At 39.7% G+C, this 18611-nt stretch overlaps 1 protein-coding gene across 2 annotated transcripts in view; it reads left to right on the top strand.

The window, feature by feature from the left end:
- The first annotated feature begins 12735 nt into the window (after positions 1-12735).
- LOC124041840 (cadherin-12-like) overlaps positions 12736-18611 on the top strand; it is a 38571-nt gene continuing 32695 nt past the window's right edge. Inside the window, exon 1 of one of the 2 annotated variants that reach the window (XM_046359903.1) lies at positions 12736-13124. The gene's annotated coding sequence lies outside the window, so the exon portion shown is untranslated. Of the gene's footprint in view, positions 13125-14307; positions 14350-18611 lie in introns of those variants that run through there. The other variant, XM_046359904.1, reaches the window with a different exon arrangement.

Raw genomic sequence — 18611 nt, 5'->3', positions numbered from 1 at the left:
TTGAGTCAATAAAAAAAAAACATTACACATTTTTGCACCTGTCTCCCGATCCTTTATACCAGGGTGACACATTCATAGTGGTGGCTGCATCATACTATGGGTATGCTTATAATCATTAAAGACTGGGAAGTGTTTCAGGATAAAAAATTAACCTGGTTCAGTCTGCTTTCCACTGGACACTGGAAGATTAATTCTCCTTTCAGCAGGACTGTCACCTTCTGACCTTAGTTCTTTTGTTATGTCTTTGTTTTAGTATGGTCAGGGCGTGAGTTGGGTGGGTTGTCTATGTTAGTTTTTCTATGATTAGCTTTTTCTGTGTTTGGCCTGGTATGGTTCTCAATCAGAGGCAGCTGTCAATCGTTGTCCCTGATTGAGAACCATATTTAGGTAGCCTGTTTTCTATTGTGTTTTGTGGGTGATTGTTTTCTGTTTTCTGTTGTGTCTGCACCAGCCAGAACTGTTTTTGGTCGTTTCTCTTTGTTATTTTGTTATTTCCGTGTTCATTTAATAAATATGGACACATACCACGCTGCACCTTGGTCCTCACCTTCTTCCACCGACGACGGCCGTTACAAGGACAATAACCTAAAGCCAAATCTACATTTAAGTGGCTTACAGTTTTGACTTGAATCTACATCAAAATGTATGGCAACACCTGAAAATGGTTGTCTAGCAATGATCAACAACAAATTTGACAGAGCTTGATGGATTTAAAAAAATGATGTGCAAATGTTGCACAATCCAGATTTTGGAAGCTCTTAGAGACGTACCCAGAAAGACTCAGCTGTAATCGTTACCAAAGGTGCTTCTACAAAGTATTGACTCAGGGGTGGGAATACTTACAGTACCAGTCAAACGTTTGGACACACCTACTTATTCAAGGGTTTTTCTTTATTTTGACTATTTTCTACATTGTACAATAATAGTGAATACATCAAAACTATGAAATAACACATGTGGAATTATGTAGTAACCAAAAAGTGTTATTTGAGATTCTTCAAAGTAGCCTTGATGACAGCTTTGCACAATCTTGGAATTCTCTCAACCAAATTTATGAGGAACGCTTTTCCAACAGTCTAGAAGGAGTTCCCACATATGTTGAGCCCTTGTTGGCTGCTTTTCCTTCACCCTGCGGTCCAGCTCATCCCAAACCCTCTAAAAAATGTCATGATAGGGTATACTGTGATTAGAATAACATGCTGACTAGACCAGGCACGAGCGTGTGTGCGCCCATGTGTGCCATCGCACACATGTTGATTTTGTCCATCAACACCAGACACGATCAGGACACGCAGGTTGAAACATCAAAACTAACTCTGAACCAACTATATTAATTTGGAGACAGGTCGAAACACATTAAACATTCATGGCAATTTAAATGGCTAGCTTACTGTTGCTAGCTAATTTGTCCTGGGATATAAACATTGGGTTGTTATTTTACCTGAAATGCACAAGGTCCTCCGACAATTAATCCACAGATTAAAGGCTAAACCTGGTTCGTTTCTAGTAATCTCTCCTCCTTCAGTCTTCTTCTTTTTCTTCTTTGGACTTTATATGGCAGTTGTGTGGTGGAAGAATCAGAATTAGTTAGGTAAGAAAGATAATTAAGATGTCTTATCTGCATAATATGCTTACATGATATGCTTGTTATTAAAATGTATCCCTTCGGACTCTGGTGTTGGCAGTTGCACTTCTTCCCTCAGCTGTGGCTCTGTCACCTGGGGCCCAGAGAGGGAGAAGTCAGGCGTGTCTTCCACATGTCTATGGTTCTATGCAGAATATCAGAAAGAGAAGAGAACATTATCTTCATATGTGAATGTTCTTTACCTATTCTAAACCATGTGAAGGGATGGCATGATTAATGGGGAACCACTTACTTGTCTCCACAATGTCTGTGCGCTAGTCACTCCCTCGTTTGGAGAGATTATGTCTGACCAAATATGTGTGGGGTAGTGTCTGGAACCATTATATGTCATCTCTGATGTTGCACCTATCCTGGAGTAGTGTATGACCTAGAGGCTCACTCTCCTCAGTGAGCTTGTCCAGGCATGTGGTCAAGAAGGGGTTTTACTTGAGATGGGAGTATCTGGAGTTGACAAATGATTTATGCCATTGAATGAATTGGTGTCTCTGTGCTATGAAGTACCAGGAACGAGATCGGAGCTTTGTCTTAGGGGCCAGACTAAACAATAAGAAAAGTATTCATAGCAAATTCTATCTGGCTGCGGGATACTCCTTTCTCATATATCAAGTGACCCATTCCATACATCTGTTGTTTGGCAAGAAGACTAAAAGGACGTATCTTTCTATAAAATATATTTGTATTCATTGTATGTCAGAGCTACTTGCCACAACAGTTGGAAGTGTTGGAAGTGCCGACCAGCCTTATCATTATAGAAACAATTGCTCTATGCTTTCCTTACTAATACGTGCTGAATAAAGTAATATCCTGATTGGTGATTGACCTTGTCTCTTCTCATTTTTGATTAGAATTTCCACCACAGTTGAAGTGCATTACCACCACCAACTGGACTGGAGTGTGGACCTCAGTTCATCTTTCAATCACACACGTGGCTACGCAGGCGCTCATTGACACACAGTTTAGATTAAATTATTGAATAACACGTGTACATTTATTTTGCATCTCTCGCGCACGTAACGCGAAATGTGTGGTCAGCATGCTAGGCTGAACTCCTCATACATAGCCTAATATCACAGTGGGTATGAATACAGTAGCTCACATCAAATATACAGTAGGCCTACCAAGGCAGACATGAAAACATTAGGCAGAATCATAAATAAACAGTATTCAGGTTTACCTTTCTTGTGTATTTCACGTATTACAGCACAATGAGTCGACGCCTAGGATTGGTGTTGGTGTTGAAGATGGAGATTATTTCATTATAGTCCGAAGAGTCACTGACTTCCCTTTCAAAGGACAACAGGGCTAGATTGTTGAGACGTGCAGTCAGCATTCAAGATCTGATGAACGTTTTCATTTGACCTGTACTGTAGTGGAGAAGTCTCTAAATACTATATGAAGTCATAAGAAGGGTGATGATAGCCCTTTGTAGCCCTTAGTTGATGTTAGGGAAAATGTTAGGGCTGCAGCTGTCCAAAACTTCAATAAGGGACGGGAATTCCTGACCTCCCCCACTCTGAATAAATACGGATAATTCTCAACAGAGATATGATAGTGATCACATTGGGCCCTTATTCTATAATAATGGACAGAGCCCAGTCTTAAAGTCAATCAGCAGAGTTTATTCACGAGAGTACTGAATACGATACAGTTTACCACAGGTTATAAACTGAAAATAACGTCATTAGTTTCAGCACCAACCCGTGCCATCTCCGTTCCAGTACAAAGGCTGTATCTCAAGCCTTCCCACATCCGTCTCCCTACCAATTTAATATAATTTACGAGCCAAGGTCTTCTCGTGTAGATAAGCATTCTAGCCAGTTTGAAGATATCGTTCATTCATTTCTACCAAGGAACAGACAGTCATTGTTCTAACTCTTGACCACATTCACACACATTATATTCAGTACTGGGATCAAGAAAGAAAACTCATACATATACAGCAACATAATAGTATTCTGATTAGTATATATACAGTAACATAATAGTATTCGGATTCGTACATATACAGTAACATAATAGTATTCTAATTTGTACATATACAGTAACATAATAGTATTCTGATTAGTCAGTCCTGATTGAAATGTATACATAATTAGTCATCATTGATAAAAAGTCCCTTAACAAACACCTGTTGAATATGGCCGGTGTCAGTAAACATTGGCAAAAAAAGCCTAAATTGTTGCCAGCAGCACAGTTGCAGTCATCAATGCTCTGGATAACATAAAAACATCCTAACCAGCTCTGCTTGGATGAGTAAAATGGTCAGTGAACGGTCCTCTCACGTTAGCCAGTTATCTTGAGTTCTTGACTGTTGTTGTTAGGACAGAACGCTTGGATCAACCCTTAAAGAAATGGGTGGGCCTAAAGCTTAAGAGGGTGTGAACAATGGGCCTAAAGCTTAAAAGAGGGTCTGAACAAAGAAGAGCTCTCCAAGTATGTACCAAAACAGTCAAAGGCTCTTTTCTCAAATGTGAAGTTACAAGTTTATCAACTTTCAAAGCAGAATTACTTTCCCATCATTCCTCAAATGCATTGCATGATATACCATTTTGTAGCTCTGTGTCTCTTCTTGTATCCAATGTAAAAAACACAGTTTCACATTTTGCAACGTAAGACCGAATCAAGGCGGTTTGGATATACATTTTTCAAAATCCCCAAAGTTGCCCTTATTAATGGCCTCTTCACTCGCCCTATGTCGATGTAGTGCTATGTCCTGTTTAGCGCACAGCATAACAATGTCCAGAACCTCTTTTTCATCACGAAGGTGCTTCCAATCCTTATATCTGTCTCTAACAAATGAGCCTTCCATAGTGGCCTCTAGGAAATGTCGACACATTTGACCGAAAACAGCGTCCCCTGTCAAACTGCATTCCAGCCAATAAAACAGTCCTTTCCACTTCCATGAGAAACACTGTGATTTTTCATTGATCACTTTAATTGGACACACTCACATTTTTGGTTGCGTGTGTGGTTTGTCAACTGCAGACAAATCTGCAGGTAGATTTGTGATGACATGCTCACCGTAACAAGGTAGGGCTTGAAGATGGTGACTTAGCTGGGCTGTGGAAGTTGAAGCAGTAGCCATGCTAGCCTCCTCATTGGCTAATGACTAGACAGATTGAACTCTGGGGTCTTCATCCTCCATCCGTGGCTTTTGAAAAAGCCCTTTGAACTTTGGTTTGCCAGAACTTGTGACTAGCTAGCTAGCACTATCTTGCATTAGCAAATAATTGCAGAGGGTCAAAACAATTTGCCCACTGTTAGCTAGCTAGTAGTCCTTGTGTGGGGAGGGTAGATGTAGCATATGATTGCTGGGTCTAATCCTGAATGCTGATTGGTTAAAACCGCATTCCAGGTGGAGTCTATTCCACAAGTTACCACCAGCTAAATCTATAACGTTACAATGTCTTTTTCCTCTGTTCCATCTGACTGCGCAATCCACTGTCTCATCAGCCCAGCCAGGCACTTTATAAACCTGATCTCCACTCTAAAAAGGATCTAGACCTTATCTCACATTTCTTTTAGACTAACATGTAGTTTTCCACAGAGGAGATTTGTATAAACCTTGCTGTCTGTCTATATGATATTTGCAGCATTGTTTAAATATTCAAATTCGATCTCCAGCTGTCCCATAGTAATGAACGAAATCATGAATCAGGTGGCATCATTTGAAGAGATATATACAAATAAATGACAATTGAAAAAAGCTAAAATGAAACAAAGTGCAGCTAATTTGCAGTCTTTCCAGCTTCAGTTTGAAGTGATTGTGTTAGCTTTGTTGTTGGCTAGCTCCCCTGAACAACAGTGTCCTGATGAGCGAGAACATGTTCTATGCCAGGCGAAATTGTGCCTCGTTGGCTCATTGTTATGGATGTATCCGAATAAATGTCATTAGAAAACAGCTTATACAAATGCAAATGTAGCTACTTTGCTGTTATCCTGGCTGCACTTTTTGACGTGACTGTAAGTTAGCCGTAGTTGGCTAGCTAGCAAGCAAGGGATAAGAACGTTGCCCGTCAGTATGGCAATGGAACATTTAGAACAAGTTACTGGGTGGCGTCCATAGATACAGAACAAAAAGACTGAACGACTGGGTCGCGTCTCTAGCATCTGAACCTATAGAACGAATGACCAGCTGGATTTGGTAGCAACCCTAGATTTGTGTTGGGAATATATCTTGTGGAAGATGAAATAGTATGAATAAATTCATAAAAATAATGTTTTTTAATTAAAATACTGTATGTCAATCATTATTTAAATATGTTGATAACCCTTTGTATAAAAGTGATTATGCCCGAGAAGCCGGTGTTTGGAGGATATATTGGCACGTTTTGCCGGCCCTCGACTTTAATACAAAGTGTTAACCGGCTTCGGGGGCATTTACACTTAGATCCCTAGTACCTCCTACTGCATTTATCGCCATTTCTGATTATTCAGGAGACAATGCAAACAACAAACATGTATTTCTTTTTTTTGTTGAAAAATATATGTTAAGCCATCCTGATTGGGTGTCCGAGTGTTCAATCCTCTGGCCCTGCTGTGGCTTCAACTCTGGACCCATGTCCTAGTAATCCATGAACTGTAGTAACCCAACTCATTATAGTAAATTAATGACAGTAACAGGTTGACATGTGGTTGGTAGGAATACAGTAGAGTAGATCCCCTGAAAGCACTGCAGAGATCAACAGGGTTAACTGAAAGTCAATCCCCAAAGTTACAGCAGGCTTACTAAAGCAACACAACATTTTGAGATTATTCTAGGAATCGGGAGATATGGTTTTCCAGGTAATCCATTTGAACAGCTGAAAAACACTCACATATTTAACAAAATATATATATTTATAGCATAAAACGGTATATTTGTTCATCTGAACAACCTGACGATAAGTGCACTATAATATAGTAGGAATGTGTAGGTCCATATGTTATACTAGCAAACCACCCTTACCGTGTGACAAATGACTGAAGAAGGAGGCAACTGTATCAACACGTTAGATACTATCTCATGGGAAAAGCCCTCTGGACCTTATTAAAGAATAGAAGTAATGTGTAAAGTAAAGTTTATTGGGTATTTGTCAGGAGAAAGCTTTGTTTTGTTCATTCCACTAAGAAAATACTGTGGGCTTCATGGAGAAAAAAAAACAATTACTCTATAGAGTAATTGTATAGTAAATTTTATTTCTGAATTACGACTAACTACAAAACAATTTACTCTAGTCTATTTTTATGTGAACAAGCGAAAAAGTTTATGATTTGACCAGCTCAAAACATTGAACACTGGCTGACTATTATAGTACTGTATACAATGTGAGATATTGTATTGGTTTCTTGAAGGAGGCATATTGGGGGGGGGGGCTAATGAGAAAATACTATAGTATACTATGGTATAAATACTGTAGTATTACTATATTTATATATAGATGCACAGTAAGAGCCTACAGGGAGTTTTACACAAGTAGTACATGTGTACATTTTCAACTGAGAAACAAGCCCACTGAGATGTGAAACTAACCCTGACCTTGGTGGGTGTAGTGTCCATCATTATTTAATTACATGCGTAGCCTTTTTTTTACTCATGGGAATTTATGAATTCATCAATCAAATCTTACATTCTGAACGCACCACCTTCCCTTTGGAGGAAATAGAATTTGAGGAGTCCATACCAATCTCCAGAGAGGGAAAATAAGTGCAAATGCATTTTACAACATCATTTTCTTTGTGCCTAAATATCCGCATGATGGAAGACAATCATGAGTCTTACCAGGAAGCTATAAGCTGGCCAGGGTGCAATGTTGCAAGAGCCTGATATGACACAATCCAGATACTGTAATGTTTATGCCAAAAAGTATGTTAATTTCCATTTTGATGTCAACTGGATGGGAAAATAATGCTTTGCATGTGTAGGGAATCCGTCTAAGCCCTTAAGAATATGCATAAATACTCAACATATTTTAGCCAAACTTAAAGCTTATTTTAGCTAGGAGAAACAACAAGTTTACACACATAATTACGTTAGGGACGTTGCCGTCTGCATCGTTGAGCACATTAGGGGCTTGATTTGTGTCCACCCTGTCATGGTAGATTAACCACCCTGTTAGAGAGGGTGCTACTCTACTTAGTCATTAACCTGTTCTGACTGACCTTGCCAGGGGCTAGACCCACTGAGGTCTCACTCTCCTGTACAAGCTGAGGACATGCTTCGTTTATATGCTGCCCTTAGAAGCCACTATCCAGTCTCTTATAAGGATGAATAAGAATGATAATATCACTGACTGCATTATACAGTATACTGTAGATTATATAGTGTTAACAATAACATAACAATCTATTTTAGTCCATTTCTGACCTGGTAATATTAAAGGTACTGTAGCAGATGAAATATTCTTTCTCCTGGGGGGAAAAGGATGAAAAAGGATGATTAATCATTAGATTGAAATATTGCAATATTATTTTCGGAAGGATAACCAAATCAGTTTGTTCTCTGAGACCTTATTACCGTCTGTGGAAGTGAGAGACAGGACAAATTAAATGTGCGTGGCTGACCATGATTTAATTTGATAGCCATTGCAGAATGCCTCTTAATATCTGATATGTCGCCCTCATTTGTGGTCAGCCAGAGGCACAGGGACTATGAATAGAATAGCCTGTTGGTTCGAACACGGACAGACCTGTATGAATCTAAGCCTCTGCTCTATAATATCATGCAGAATCTAAAAAAGGATTCTGCCCTCTATTCTCCTCTCATATTTTCCTTTGGAATCTCGGAGGACATGTTCAGCACCTCCACACCTTTGAAGAACACAAGAGACCTTTCGGTTCTGTTTAAGTTTACAATGAAACGCTAGTGGAAGGATCCAATGAGACCAACATTCCAATCTATTCCAAGTGGTTGGGCAGAAACAATATCAGGAAAAATCTTCTTCCCCCTCAAGGACAATTTCTAACTCTTTTGACCTCAGGGGGAGGTACTGAATGGCCTAGACTACGTGCCATCACTTCCCAAGTAATACATGTAAAGCAGAGGAGGATGGTGTGAGGAGCTATAGGAAGAAGGGCTCATTGAAATGACTGGAATGGATATAATGGAACAGAGTCAAACATGTGGTTTCTATATGTTTGATGTGTTTGACACCGTTCCACCGTTCCTCCCACCAGCCTCCTCTGGTGTAAAGTAAAGATTGTCATGGCAAAACCAAGGTATAAGAGAATATTGGGAACAGATTCAGCATTCTACTATTTCCATAATACTCAGAATTGCACTATATTCTATAGGCTACTGCCTGGTAAACAAGAGTGAAAGCTTTTACTGATCTGCCATCTTAGGTCAAGGGGAAGATGGAAAAACACATGGAGAAAAATCATAACAATGGGAACGGTTATTCTCCCAGGAAATACACAATAGTCACTTCCATATCCAGGAAATTCATAAAATCACACTCTGGAAGCTCCTACCCTACTGCATGTTGGGGATTTAGTCTCTTCACACGTCAGAAGAGCTGACAGACAATATGAGTTTAAAAACAGCCACATGGGCCAGTGCTCTCAGACCTCATTGTTTGTCAGAGACACGGCACATCAGCAACTGTACAATTCAATTCCCTTGTGATTTCATGAAACCTCATAGCATCTTTGCACAATTCCTTTGTATTGCATTGGATTATCTTCACTTTAGTGGCAGCCACCCCCCATCTGTCACAATGGCACGCAAATCCAAAATTGGTACAGTAGGGGACATAAGCAGTTTAAATTTTTGTTGGGCCTCTAAGCTTCTGTATTTCCTTAAGGCAAAGCAGCAAATCCTTTATCAGGCATCTGGAGCTACTTTAACCTGTAATGAGATGCCTGTTTTATTTGTTCTGACTGCAAAGTGTAACACGGAAAAGGAAATAAATGATCTGCATTATATGGTCAAAGTGTGTGCTAGGGCTTATAAGCAGTACGGTAGCTTGTCACATCCCAAGGTGGGTGTGGGGAGTGTTTTGTAGCTACCTCAGTTTATCAGAACATATGATTCTTCCTTTTCAGAATGCATCAACAGTACACAGATTCTTCATTACAGGTTTTGGCAATGTAATTTAAAAATCTGCAAAAGTACAGTCACAACTACTCCTACAGGTTGCTTGCCAGACCTGTTATATCTACAGTATCTCTCCACTCTCTCTGATTATCCTGTTTACAAATATGCACACACACACACACACACACACACACACACACACACACACACACACACACACACACACACACACACACACACACACACACACACACACACACACACACACACACACACACACACACACACACACACACACACACACACACACACAGAGCACGACTCAGCCCACCATGTGTTAGGAGGATTAAATTGTGTTTCTCAGGGGGAACACCATGCCATCTGGACAGGGGTTGATCAGAGCAGGCAGGGGATTCACATTACTCCATGAACAACAATCAAATTAAGACCACGTTTGGAGAAAGGCAGAGGGTCAGACTCACAGAGAAATGCTATCATGCAATGTTATTATCAAAGTGTGTTACACACCACTACTACCAGTTGCAGTGGCTTAGTCTGTGGGGAGTTCTTAAAGGTCCAATGTAGCAGTTTTTATCAAATCATGTCTGGGAACAATTAAGTACCTTACTGTGACTGTTTCTAATTAAATTGGTCAAAAAGAAACAAAAATTGCTTCTTAGAAAATAGCCATTTCTGAAGTAAGAATTGTACTAGGACTGTCTGGCAGTGGTCAGCGTGGGAAGGGGGAAACTGAAAACTAGCTGTTATTGGCAGAAAGGTTTGGAACGCTCTTTCTTATTTATCTATCAACTCATTGACCGTCTGGTGATGTCACCAGGTAGGAAAAATCTCCATACCAACAAAACAGGCTGAAATTTCAGGCAGTATTTTCAAACAGCTCTTAGACAAAAATCCCAACCTCATAGTGTGGAAATAGTGTGGAAATACACTCATCTTACAGTTTATTAGGTACACCAACCCATTCACGAAAATGGATCGCTCCAACAGACAGTGAGTCATGTGGCCGTGGCTTGCTGTATAAAGCAGGCAGAGGGGTCATTTAGGCATTCAGTTATTGTTCTATTGACCGTTAGAATGGGCAAAAGTGAGCGTTGTATGAACGTCAGTGCTAGGCGTGCCTGATCCAGTATCTCAGAAACGGCTGCTCTCCTTGGCTTTCACGCACGACAGTGTCAAGGGTTTACCGAGAATGGTGCGACAAACAAAAATCAACCAGTAAGCGGCAGTCCTGTGAGCGAAAACAGCTCTTTGAGGAGTGTGGTCAAAGGAGAATGGCAAGAGTTGTGCAAGCTAGCAGGCGGGCCACAAACAGACAAATAACAGTGCAGCACAACAGGGGTGTTCAGAACGGCATCTCGGAACGCACAAGTCGTTGATCCTTGTCACGGCAATTGCAGCAGACGACCACACCGGGTTCGACTCCTATGTGCTAAAAAAAGAAGAAGCAGCTCCAGTGGGCGTGCAATCACCAATACTGGGCAATTGAGGAGTGGGAAACATTGCCTGATCCGTCAAATCCGGGTCCCTGTTGCGTCATGCTGATAACAGAGTCAAGATTTGGCGTAAGCAGCATGAGTCGATGGACCCATCCTGCCTGGTACACGGTGGTGGCGGTGGTGTATTGGTGTCGGGAATGTTTTCAACAGATGTTTCCGACACCTTGTATAATCCATGCCCCAAAGAATTTGGGCTGTTCTGGAGGCAAAGGGGTATCTGACCCGGTATTAGATGGGTGTACCTAATAAACTATCCGGTGAGTGTATATATAAAAGACAGAAAAATTATGTTTTTGTCTGCAGTGGGCCTGTAAATTGCCTTAATGATGGACAAGACCATGTATTCCACTACTACTTCTATGAGAGCAGGGCAAGTACACAGATACCATGCCACTGGGAGAGCTGAACAGACCCCTTACACCCTCTGACTACATCCCAAATGGCACCCTATTCCCTATATAGCGCACTGACTTTGACCAGAGTCATATGGGCCATGGTCAAAAGTACTGTGCTACATTGGGAATAGGGTGCCATTTGGGACACACACCGTGTGATCTGGTGATCGTGTGCTCTGTCTTAATTGTTTCCCAGGCATGTATGCTGTACTTTCGTTCCATTACTGTAGGAACTGAGCTAGGGTTTAAATCCCTCTTTTCTGTCAGCATCCTAACCCATAATCCACCCACATCACTCTCTCTCTAAACTGTAAACCATTTAAACTCTTGTTTGGGAGGCTCAGTATTCAAACAAAACATGACATTTAGCCCCTTCAGTGCATTTACAGTTTTATACAGTTCATGTCATTTTTGTGCTTTATTGACCAATTCTATTTTCATGGAATTACTTTGTTAAATTGTTTTCATTACCCTGATTACATTTGTTTTTACCTTAAACTCCGCTGTTGGGTAATCTTTTATTTTATCTTTGTGGCTGCTTGTCATAGGCTACAGTGTGTGAGATGACATGCCTTGCTGAGCCGTTTAGAAATTACACTATTTACAAACAAAATAATTTTTTTCATTATCTCTTCCCTGATTTTGGAGAAAACAACTCTCAGAGAACCAACCAACGAATGAGGGCCAGAGCTAGACAAGGAGGAAATGATGAGAGAAAAATGTGGAATCCAAAATAGGTCAGCCCATAATGAAGGACATCATACATCAAAAGCTATTTTAAAACTTTGAGTACTGGAGCTTTTCTATTTAAAAAATGGATAAAGTGCATTCATATGAGAGTTTCTCTAATCTATCAATTTCTGAAGACTAGAATATGTAACATTTCATTTCTTAACGAGCCTGTAGCCCACTTTAGTCACACATGCACACACGCACACGCACACACACATACACACACACCCCCTACATGACAGCGCCTCATCAACCCTTGTGTCAGTAATTGAGTCTTTACCATCAAAGTCTCATGGCTCTAGCAAGCTCCTCAAATTCTGAACACAACAGAGCACATCACTGGCTGGCTCCAGCAGGGAGTGGGTTCCTCCCCTCTACTAATGCAGGAAACTAGAGGTGGGAGGACGATTCCAGACCAGCATGGGGACCTTAGGGGATCGAGACTCTCTGACACCCACTTCAACTATATTCACAACACACGGAACAGGAGCATATCAGAGTGCTGGGCTTGCAGCTTGGCTTGACGCTCTGTGCACTGCTGAGCACTCCTGAACACAATAGTACTACATACAGCTGATACTCAATTTCTCATTTTTCATCTCCTCCACACTCATCTGCTGCGAGATAGTGAGAAGAAAGAGTGAGAGAGAGAGAAATAGAGAGAGAGAGAGTGTGTGTGTGTGTGTGTGTGTTTGAAGGGCTGTAAGTCTGAATGTGTTCTTTGCTCGCAAGGGAGTTGCATTGCTTTTGTCATCAGACATTTGGATTAATCTGGTTTTAAAGCGCACCAGCCGGAGAGCCTGGGAGAGACAGTCAAGGTATGTGTCACTGTTAGTGTCCTTAGTTGTTGTTTTTCTTTTATTTTTAGCATAATTTATTTTTATTAGGCAACAGAGAAGTGGAGTAGTTATACCCACTGGGGTAGATGCTGAAGGTTGATGTTTAGTTTAAGAGAGTTCCAATTCATTTCACTGATTCATTAAAAATAATAATTGAACTAAATATTTGATCTTTACAAAGATAAGATATATAAAGAAAAGATATGAAAGTAATTAAATAAGAAATTACCCGTACAGTAGCAAATCAATTCTGTCCATATCACTATAGGACATACAGCCTACTAACTCTATCTAGCTCACATGGAGTGTGCCTATATGGATTCATTTAGAGATATATTGCATTTGAAGGGAAAACATGCAGCAGGTCAGTCAATGGTATTGAGCTCAATGATCTGCAGTGGATGAAATTGATGCAAATGGTGCAGGTATTCAAATAGAGTGCACTGAATTCCATATTAAGCTGGTGTTCTCTCTGTGTGCATTTAAATGGTAAACACAAATGCACATGTAAGATATTCATTTGACCCATTTTGCTACAGAAGTAAAATGATCCAGCAGCAACAGGAAATGTAAACTCTATTTGGATTATAATTCATCCACATTTCTGTAAGGTTGATACATTTTTTTGAAAGCCTTTTTAAACCTCAAATACACAAAAAGTTGTACATATCCTGCATTGCAGGAAAGTTCTCCTGTAACAGGGTGATCAAAATAGGATCCTTCATCTGTATATGCAAAGACAACTGCTTCAGTTTCTTTCTGTTCTCTGCTGTTTTTAGCGCAGATTGACGTTTATTGTCATGAGTCTTGTCTTGGAGGCAGAACTGAGCCATTTCCCCTTAGATAGGCCAACTGCAAAGTCAAAATTGGCAATATTATTAAAATTCATGAAAACAAAAATGTGCTTTTTGGTCTTAATTTAAGATTAGGGTTAGGAAATATATATTGTGTTAGCAGTGTGGTTACGGTTAGGGTTCAGGTTATGTTTAAAATCAGATTTTATGACTTTGTGGCTTGCCAGCTTGCGACCACTCTGCAGAGCTGACTCCAGAACAACATTCATGATGAAAAATGCCAACCTGAGTTTGTATCTTTTATCTTTACTTTCTATTTCTATTTATGTATTTATTAAGGATCCCCATTTGCTGCTGCCAAGGCAACATCTACTCTTCCTGGGGTCAAGCAACATTAAAGATCACAGGAGGTTGGTGGAACCTTAATTGGGGAGGACGGGCTCGTGGTAATTGCTGGAGCGGAATAGGTGGAATGGTATCAAATACATCACATGGTTTGATGCCATTCCAATTGCAACGTTCCAGACATTATGAGCCGTCCTCCCCTCAGCAGCCGCCACTGATTAAGATGTATGAACACACTATATGCCCAAGCATTGTTTCTTGCCTTCACTGCATTAATAAAATATGAGAGTAGGCTACAATAGACCCTGCTAGCATATTTAGTTCTTTGGAAGTTGTAGGAACATAAGTTTATGGTTTCCCATTAATTCTGGGAACAAAGTGATATGTTTCCTGACATGTAAAACTGAACATTTTTTAAATGTTCTGAGAATGGAAGTGAACATGTTCCCTGTTCTAGCAAACATATTTATTTTGTTACGTTGCAGGGAAGTTCTGAGGATGTTTTACTATGGTTCCCTGGATGTTTTCCAGGGAGGTTTTATTAACGTTCTGAGAACATAAATGAACATTTTAACTGAATATTTCAATAATGCTAGCTTATTTGAACTGTTTTGAACTCCAAGCACAGATCGGTGAGATTTGAACGTATTCTTTTTTATTTTCTCCCCATGGGATTAGTCCACTGTGCCACCAGGATGGAGCTAGTTTCTTTTACTCATACAAAGCTGCTAATATTCAAACAAACCCTAGTTCAAAGGAAACAAGCACTCATTAAGATCACCTGAACACACGTAATAAGTTTTGTTGACGCTGAGAACAGAATGTATATGTTTTTAAAGGACAATCTTAAAATGTTCTTTGAACGTTACTAATGTTTCTTGTGGTTTTAGGGAACATTTTCTTAACGTTCTGAGAACATGACTTTAAATTGAACCATGAGGAAACCTGCAGAAACCAACATAAAGTTGGTTCAAGAACATTGTTTCATAACTTTCTCTGAACTATTTGAGAACATTCTCAATGTCAAACCAGTTGGAGAACGTTCCTAGAACATTATCAACATTGAAATTAAGTGTAACCATGTTTTAACTTTTAGGAAACGTTCTGTTAAAATAATTAAATACCAAGAAAATAATGTTTCTTTGTCAAGTTCCATAGATGGGCTGAGAATGTTCCAAAGCCAAGCAACTATCCTGCAACATTCCCAGAAATGTGTTAGAAGGTTGTATGCAAAATAATTATAGGACAACCACTCTCTCACCAAGCTCTAAGAAACATATGGTTCTCGGAACGTTATGTGTTAGCTGGGGAATATCTGACATTCCACTTTTCATAAAAAATATGTATTTATTTACTTTTTTGTAAAGGCCGGTTTTTAGCACAGACATCACCGACACATGATGTGTGCATTTCTTTATGACTTGCCTCAGCTCTATGCATACAGTATGTAATGGAGTTAATTGACTAACATATCCACACAAAATAAAGTTGGTCAAACCATAAAGATAATTGGCCATATTCTATAAAACATTGAACATTCAGCATAATCCCTAAATGATTAATGTACCATAAGGGCATCTCAGACCATCCCTTCATGTTTCTGGTGATGTTTGTGCCTTTGGCCATGACTTAAAGATATGATTATGTTCAGAGGTTACTGTACAGTACATATAAGCCTGAGGTTCATATGTTGGTGCACTACCAAAAACACTGTTTGTCTAGGCTATGCTGGTTCAGATTGGAATCTACATCATATGACAAACGGGCTCTTATGTAACACGATTGCAGTCAAGCAAAACCATTTCCTTTGTCCCGGAATATTGATGCACCAACAAAATGACATGAAATTGTGTTATACAGCACAAAGATGTCTCCTAGAAAAGAGCTATTGTGAGTGATAGTTTAAGCTTTGTAATTGTCTGCGTCCCTTGTACGCCTGTCGTTGCAAACTTGTTCTTCGTTTTTATCTAAAAGTTTTAACACATCTCTCAATGTAGAGAAAGGATGCACATACAAAATCTACAAGTCTGTTATTGCTTACTGTAATCTTTAACATGTATTAAATTCAATATAGTTCAGCCAGCACAAAAATGTTGGCTTCTGCCTTTCTCAAGGGATGCTGTTGGATCTTTCAACAGATCTCTCAACCAACAGTTCTGGAAACCTCAATCTAACTCAGCCTGACATTGTCTGGGAGTTTAAGGATAATTCTGTTGGATTAGGGGTGGCTTTCTGTTAAGTCACATGTTTGTGCATTAAGGGGGTTGGTTGAGCCCTCGTTGGCCAGTATTAGTGCAGTGAAGGCTCCCGCAATACACAAACTAGTCTGTTCCCATAAGGCCTTCTGCTCTGAGGGCAGACACTACAGGACACATCTCACATTATCTGTAAAATAACACTGATGACTGATGATGGCCTGCTGATTAGGACAAACAATAGTTTATAGGACACAACAATAAAAAAGTCATATGGATGCAGGTATTATATTCCACAAGGTCATCCAACACAGTTCAGAACAAATTCTTATTTACAATGACGGCCTACCGGGGGATCAGTGGGGTAACTGCCATGTTCAGGGGCAGAACGACAGATTTTTACCTTGTCAGCTCAGGGATTCGATCCAGCAACCTTTTGGTTAGTGGCCCAACGCTCTAACCACTAGGATACATACCGCCCCAATTTTTTTTTGTGGTCGTCATTCGGTGACCACTGAACTTAGGAAACTGGCATATGGAATAGTCGAGTGCGACACGACACAAGGACATTTTGTTCAATCTTGGGATAAGAATGGCGGGGGTTTAGCCCTCAGCGAATACAGCAATGGATGCACAATAACCTGTCTACCAATGTAGCCTACCATTGCCTTTCAACAGACAACACAGGAAGAATGCATTCAGATTGGGAGCACAATGAAGGAGAGAAACTGTACTGTAAATTTGTATAAACCTGATGCTAAAAATAAACCGGTCTGTTGAAGCAGATTTGTAGGGGGAAGGATTGAAGTAAAGAGGGTAAAGAGGGATGAGGGGCGGGATCAGTGAATGTGGGCCTATATATTGAATGTGGGCCTATATATTATTATATATATTATTATATATATATTATATTATATTATATTATTAGTACTTATCATTCAGTACTGTGCATGCAGACACTGCACTGTAAACAACTAACACTAGTGTATAATGTAATTTGCTAGAAAATAATCCTGCAGCAGTAGGAATTGTGAATTATTATGTGGATTATAACTCATAACTCATTTTAAGTGGAAATTACAAACTTTAGAACCCTTTTTGTATACACCACAAGTTTGCATTTCCTGCTGTGCAGGAGAATTCTCATCAACAAAAGAGTGATCAAATTAAGATCCAACATCTGTATGTAAGTGGAGAGGTGACAGGAATTCTACTTGATTATGCAACATGAAAATTGTTCTCTATTCTCTAGTATGCAGTTGTTGTTAGATATGCAGGAATGTCACATACTCCATGCAAAGTAAATTACAAATTCAAACCACTAACAGAGAACCTGAATCCTTGACATCTAGCTTTTGCACTGCGTCCTCCAGATCAATCGAAGTAAGCATATGCCGATTAAAACACCTGGCTTTCTGAGCAATCTTTTGAATTATTAAGACATGCGCAGATCAAATACACCGCTTAATCGGCGTTCCCTGTGGTGGATTTGATCTGGGCATGTGCCAGCACCAGCAGTGCAAGGCTTCCTCTTATGCGCGAGTGAAGTAAGTTCGGAAAAACTGACAGTATGCATCATCTTACAAAATGTTTTCACATACAAACTTTAAATGTCCGAACTCAGAATCAAATAGGTTTCACAAAAATAACATGGCCACTATGGTAGGACGTTTATTTTGATTGCTGGTTTTCTGAATTAACAAAAGTTCCATCAGGTAGCCTGATTTCAGACGATGTAAACAAAATGAAAAGGGAAATCATTATTTTTGCGAAGCATTTAAACATTTGAAACACACTTTTATGTTAATCTGACTATGCACAATAATTGTATTCTTGTGTGTATGTAATCGTGCTTAGGGAGTCTCTTTCTTTTATCTGATCTACCTTTCCTCTGTATGTGCGACTGTGTTTGATGTTTGCTCCTGCTCCACTAAATTCACATTGCCTGACTTGCAGAGTTAAATGCACTCCTGAGGACCAATTTGCTCATGTTTCGTTTTCACTGAATCATGATCCGTAAAATCCCTCCAGTAAGATACTGTCAAGCTTGACTAGACAAACATATAAAGTGTATTATGACCTCAATTATGAAATAAATTGGAGTAAACACAGCCTGAACAGATTTTGTTAAA

This window comes from Oncorhynchus gorbuscha, linkage group LG08 (assembly GCF_021184085.1).
Source record: "Oncorhynchus gorbuscha isolate QuinsamMale2020 ecotype Even-year linkage group LG08, OgorEven_v1.0, whole genome shotgun sequence".
Classification (NCBI taxonomy): domain Eukaryota; kingdom Metazoa; phylum Chordata; class Actinopteri; order Salmoniformes; family Salmonidae; genus Oncorhynchus; species Oncorhynchus gorbuscha.
This window is presented reverse-complemented; position numbering and strand designations above follow the sequence as displayed.